Consider the following 6,685-nt stretch of genomic DNA (forward strand, 5'->3'; position numbering starts at 1 on the left):
CATTACGGTAAAATAATTCAGGAATCTGACTGTCTGTAGATGAACCAAAATGAACAATGTTGTGATGAAAATAGAAAAACCTCTTGTATTTGACACGAGCGAATCTATTTTGGCAACCACGATGGCAAAACCTACACCTACGCCGTTTTACCTGTTTAATAAAGAGACTACCTGCACCCAGGGCATCGCATAACGCACAACGACGTAGAGACAACTATTAAGAGTAGGAAAGTGTGGAGTCATTGGCATCGTAGCATGCAAAATCACGCCGAATTAAGTCCCCACATCCTATCACACTCACGCTTCGTCTTGAGATCTGAGTGTATGTCTGAAGCCGATATTTCCTCCCTAGATTTTAAATTAAGGGATCCTCCATTAATGCCCGATCTTCTAATGTCTAAAGTTACCGAAAATGAGGATGCCATGGGAGTCTTCTCATGAGAACATCCTTCAAAGGAGACTACAGGATATCCGCGAGGGAGGAAAGATTAAGGATGCACGTGGGAAAGAAAATGCAAAATTGGCATTTTCCCCTCATCGTTAAATAAAACCCGTAAAGTCAGGACAAGGATTCAATGATACAGAAACCTCCATTCCTGCAAGATGAGCGATTAAAAAATCTTTAGGATCCCCACGAGAGAGAGAGAGAGAGAAAGAATGAAAGAGAGAAAAAAAATCCAACTTTCCCTTCCATCCTTATAGACGATATAGACATCCCCATAGACCGCCTTAGCCACACCTATCCTTCCTTTCCAAAACCCCGACCACCACCATCCTTCAAGACGAGCGACGAATCAAAGGAAAAAGAGAGAAAACCCGGTGTCATTTTCCCATTTTCTGCCAGCGCGGACATTCCTTTCTCCTCCCTCAGTCGCGAGCGTTCAGTCGGCCGGGGCGGAAGTCCTCGCCATTTTGAGCACACGACCCTCACTTCTCCGGATATCCTTGTGTTTTATTGGGTCTTTTCACTCGTCTTTAACTCCTTCTTCTGCCGGTGAGTATGGTAGGGGGGGGGGGGTTGGCCATAGAGGGGGGTTAAAGGAGAAGGGGGGTTTTTGAGGCTCGTGAATTGGGAAATGCGTTGGGTGTTGTTTACGATCTGTGTCAAGGATCCCAAAACCCCGAAATCTTGATTAAGTGTTTTTTTTTCGATTTGTGGGATGTTTGGGGATGTTGCGGGGGGTTGTGGGTGGCCCTTAGCAACAGGAGGATTCGGTTTTGTCAGAGGAGGAGGCAAGACTAAGCAGGGACTTGGATAAAAAGGGGTTGAAGGATAAGGTGAAGTTAGGGTCACGTCGTTCCGGGTGATCAGCTGATGCTGTCGAGTCAAGGTGGCTGTCACACACACCCTGGCACCGCTCAACCACGGCCCTCACCCTGCACCCTGGCACTGCAGACTCTGGCACCATACAGCGACGTCTTTCACCACACGTCCTGGCACCACAGATCGACGTCTTTCACCACACACTGGCACTACGCAAGGACGTCTATCACCTCACTCTCAGCACCAGGCAATGACGTCTTATCACCACACAATAGTAGCCATCACCAAACAGTAACATTCACCACCAAACACCCAAACAGCACATACAGCATTTTGCCATCACAGAATTGCACCTGTCACCACATGCCCTGACACCACACAACTACATCAGTCATTACAGAATGTTAGGTTGCCATATAATAGTGTCTTTGACAACCTGACACCACACAATACCATCAGTTGCCATGCACCCTGGAGAGGATTTTATTATAGTGCCACCAGGACAGTAGACAGTGCAGCGTTTTATCATATTCTCGGAGGACAGAGCTCGCCGCAGCACTTGCCTTTTGGAATTGGCACCTGTTACCACAAAGAAGCACCTGCTGTCGTATCCTACCTGGCACTGGTAGGTCATAGATTCTTCAGTCTGAATGATTTTTCTCATATTTATTCTGAAGTTCATTTAATTTAAACACATTTTTGGTGATTGCCACTATGTAGAAAGTTTAAAAGGTCAGCTATAAATAGTGAATCTTGATAATTCAGTACTGACCCAAGGATAGAATTTCGAATTGGTTTTCAACTGTCCATGCAGTTTATGTGACGGCCTTTTCCTTTATTGTCATAATGAGAACTTGGAAATGAATCTGTTTTGGCCAGTGTGTGTGTGTTTTTGTTTTATTTATTTGATATTTGGTAAAAGTGCTGTGACTTTCGGAAATGCCAACAGTGTCAAAGTAATGATGTATTAGATTTCCAGAGCTCTAGATTGCTAGTGTATCCTTAGATATATTGCAGAAAAGAAATAAATTAGTGATTATGTAATTTACAATTTAAATAGGTTTCATACAGAAAGAATAAACATGTTTATTGGAAGAAAATCATGGTTATTGAAAGAAATTCCATGTGTGCAAGACAAATATATCCTTAATGCAGATATCTAGCGGTGTAGTGGCAGGAAGTGTGGCATCATATTTACAGAATTATGTGATTGCTAATAGAAATTATATTTATTTATTTATCTGAATATATATATATATATTTTTTTTTTTATGTGTGCCACCAGTAATGAGATCTACCTTACTGCTGTATATTACCTTTTACATTCATGTTTCATAGTGATGGTGAACGGAACGTGGAAGATAAGTTGGGATTTATGTAAAGGTCTACATCTTGAAAGAAATATACATGCTCAAAGGTCAAGGTTACTAATCAAGGTCAACAGAATCTGGTTATATCTGATTTTGTATCAAATTTTGTACCAATAAATTGATCTTTCCTTGCCAGTACCACTTTATGTAAACATGCTTTTAGTTAACCCATTATTCTTTCAGTCTGGAATGCTGCCTTTTTTATAGAACTATGCATATATTAGGTTCCTCCATTTGCCAGAAGACTGTCACACCCAGTGACTCACTTCATGTGTCATATAGATTGTTTTTTATTATTTTGTTTGTTTTAGTGTTTCATAATTTGGGATACCTGATGCAGTGATAAAAGAAAATACTGTACCATTCTTTGAGCATGTTTGAAGGTTCTTACCAAAAATATTTATATTTAAGGTGAAGAACCTGATGTTTATATGAAAATTTTGAGACAATTCTATGAGTCAGGAGAATTTAGTTTTATTGTATACTATCACCAGAATAACGCTGATTGAGAAATATGTGTTAGTATGAACTGCACAAAAAAAAATAATAATATGAATATGAATATGATTATTGCAGGCATTTCCTGTCATAAAAAAGAAAGTCTAGTCATGCCAGGGTACTATGACAGGCTAACAGTCAAGGTGTAGGTATTCTGTATATTGTTAAATTATTGAAGATATCCACCAGTCGTGTGCTGATCAGTATTGCTTCTCTCCTTTTGGTGCATCAGTAAAAACCAACAAACTACTACATGTCTTACACTTGCCTGATGATTTATTGGTCAAATTAGGAATTAATCAAGTCTTGGAATATACAGAGTGGAGGTGTGTGGTCTTTGCCAGAGTGCAAGGCATGGAGTCCTTGGTCATTGTCTAACATTACACCACAGGGTAATTATGAGAAAAAGTCGCATTTTGAAAGCCATTGTGTGTGTGTGTGCCTTTGAAACATATATGCTTCTTCCATATTTTAAGGTTTCATTAGGAGTATTTTTTCCCTCTTTTTCTATCTTTTGTTTTTAGTATGTCAGATAGAGTTGAGTATTTCTGTTCTGTCATTTTATATTGGGTCTTTTTTCAGTGCATTACCGGTATAGTAACAGGAAGAGTAGGTCATGCTTATACAGCCTGAATTAAAGCTTTTAACAGTTTGAAAACCACAGTAACAGTTAAGTAATACTTGGATGGTTTATTATGCATGCAAAGCAGAGATATGAGTATAATAGGTAGGAAGTTGTGCGGAGATCTGCTTTCTTAATGCTTTTTCATGTTTCAAAAGTCAAGGTTGGAAATAGGTCAAAGTTTGGACCAGCAATAGAGTGTCATGTTTCTGGAACAACACACTGTCCTCGTTTGATTTAGATCACACTCGATAGCTAGGTTGGGGTCAGGCACTTAGCAGAATCTTGAGAAAATATTGATACATTGGAATTCAAGGTCATACAGCAAGTTGCTTGGTGATACAGGTGTTATTCCTTTCAGTGTGCTCTAGAAGTTTTATGAATATTGAAATTATTATTTCAAGAGTTTATGAAGGGCAGTAATAAATAAATGTTTGAATGAAGCAACCTTTTATATTCAGATTAGATAGATTTTTTTTTTTTTTTTTTTAGACAACTTTAGTAAGGGAACATTAATGCACTCAAATCACTGTTTGTTGATGTAGCACAAAATCCAGACATTTTTCCCAAGAAGACGAAAAACAATTAGGTGTTTAAATATATTTTAAGATACTCCATGTAACAGATACAATGAGATAAGTTTTCCTTCTTTTCAATTAGGGTGCATTTTTAATATAGACTTGATTCGCAGAAGTTAGAAAGAAATTATTTCACAAAAGACATTGTAAACATTGTTCAAGTTATTTACAATTCAATACAGTGATGGAATTAAACAATATTGATGATACATGTATCTGTATATATAACATACCTCCTCTATCAGTGCACCTGTTGCAACCCAATACTGCCAAGAAAGTGTAGTGTTTACTGTAGTATTGCCTTGTGAAATGTCTTTGCACATAGATGGCTCCACAAGTGTTTAGGACCAAATAGTCAATTAGTCGATCATGTGACCTCACGTGATATTACCTTTCTTTGAGTTTTCAGGAAAAATGATATTTACTAATGCTGACAAGATCGATGCTGTTATTATTAGTATCATAGATATTATAATTATTATATTGTTATTTGCATTACTAACAGCAATATAAAATAAAAATAAAATATTTCCGAAATCAAGGAAAAAGATATACAGGTGAGATAGGTAGTACAGTGTTTGGCACATTGGGGACTTCAGTAAGTACTTGTGGAGCCATCTATGTGTAAAGACAATTAAGAAACTAAACTTGCAATGGACATAGCTTGTATGTACATGCCATCCTGGATGGTAGTGGGTTAATTATGAGATGGGAATTATAGCTGAAATATGAAATGTCATCGTCAGCTATTATTTCATTTGATAAACCTGTAACTCAATGCATATTCTGTTAGTAGACAAATAATGAATGATAAGCATTACAGTAGTTATCAAAGTGTTAAATTGAAATGTTATATATTTGCACACACACACACACACACACACACACACACACACACACACACACACACACACACACACACACACACACACACACACACACACACACACACACATACACATACACATACACATACACATACACATACACACACACACACACACACACACACACACACACACACACATACATACACACACACACACACACACACACACACACACACACACACACACACACACACACACACACACACACACACACACACACACACACACACATACACACACACATACACACACACACATACACACACACACATACACACATACACACACATGCATGCAGGTGCTTTTCATTTCAAAATCAAATGAATAGCCTGGAAAATAATCCTGCTAAATGGCTATGTACATAGGCATGACATTGAAAGTAGATAGTTTTTCAAATAATTAAATTTGATTAAAGTCATAGTAAATCTTGATACTAATCAGACATTGGATAATATTACAGAATATCAGCTAAATAATATAATGAATGTTATCATTATTACTTTAAAGTTAACTGTTATAGGTTTAAGGTTCACTTCAAAAGAGGTTAAAATGAAAGACAAAAGATACGCTGACTCGAGAAATATTTTTGCTTGTGTTTGTATGAGAAGCATGTTCATTATAATTCATTACATCTTATAGCAAGTTAACTGAAAAATTCTAGACTACAGGCTACTTTTCCTCTTTGTACCAGGAAGTCTTACCCTCAAAGTCTCCTGAATTATAGTAATTTCATCTGGAAAAAACTTTTCTGTCAGGGTTTTATTTTTTATTTTTTATTTTTTTTATGGCCTTTTATAAAATAAGCTTAAGCAACTCCAGATAATGCATGGAATAATATTTATTGATTTGTTTATTTGATAATTTTTTTGAGTATTTCTTAAGCAAAGGTTCAAGGATGTGGTATATCACTTGATTATTAGATAGGATTATGGACCTAGTTATGCTTATGTCTTTGTACTGTATAATGGTAATGGTCTTTATATTAAGGATGGATTTATTATTTATGCCTTACTGTAAAATCTAAAATTCAAAGTCTAGTTAGTGTGTGAAGCTATTAGTTCTGGTTCATGAGTTCAGGAAATTACTTCCTCTTGTTATTTATATCTGATTTATATGAAGTTACTGGTATTATCTAGTCTCAGTCAAAGCTGGAGAGAAAAGCAAACAAACACCAAAGCTGAGCTCTTCATATATCCATTCCCTCCACATATGCTGATTAAATTCATCTCAGGTGCTAAAGTGCACATGGTCACTATATGGGTCAAGGTACCGGCTTAGATAAATAATGTTTGGCAACTTAAGGAGCAGGTAGAGGCATGCCACTTTGAGCTTAATGGTGGTGTTGTTTTGAGCACAAAAGCCTCACTCCCTCTTCCTTTATTATAATTAATAACTTTATTATTATTATTATTATTATTATTATTATTATTATTATTATTGTTATTATCATTTCTTCTGTTATC

At 36.8% G+C, this 6,685-nt stretch overlaps 1 protein-coding gene across 22 annotated transcripts in view; it reads left to right on the forward strand.

Annotated features, from left to right (window-relative positions):
• The first annotated feature begins 850 nt into the window (after positions 1 to 850).
• Positions 851 to 6,685, forward strand: part of LOC125030706 (epsin-2-like) — a 61,516-nt gene continuing 55,681 nt past the window's right edge. For 21 of the 22 annotated variants that reach the window (XM_047620907.1, XM_047620926.1, XM_047620910.1 and 18 more), the window contains exon 1: positions 851 to 994. The gene's annotated coding sequence lies outside the window, so the exon portion shown is untranslated. Of the gene's footprint in view, positions 995 to 1,664; positions 1,890 to 6,685 lie in introns of those variants that run through there. The other variant, XM_047620908.1, reaches the window with a different exon arrangement.

Source organism: Penaeus chinensis, chromosome 11 (genome assembly GCF_019202785.1).
Source record: "Penaeus chinensis breed Huanghai No. 1 chromosome 11, ASM1920278v2, whole genome shotgun sequence".
NCBI lineage: Eukaryota > Metazoa > Arthropoda > Malacostraca > Decapoda > Penaeidae > Penaeus > Penaeus chinensis.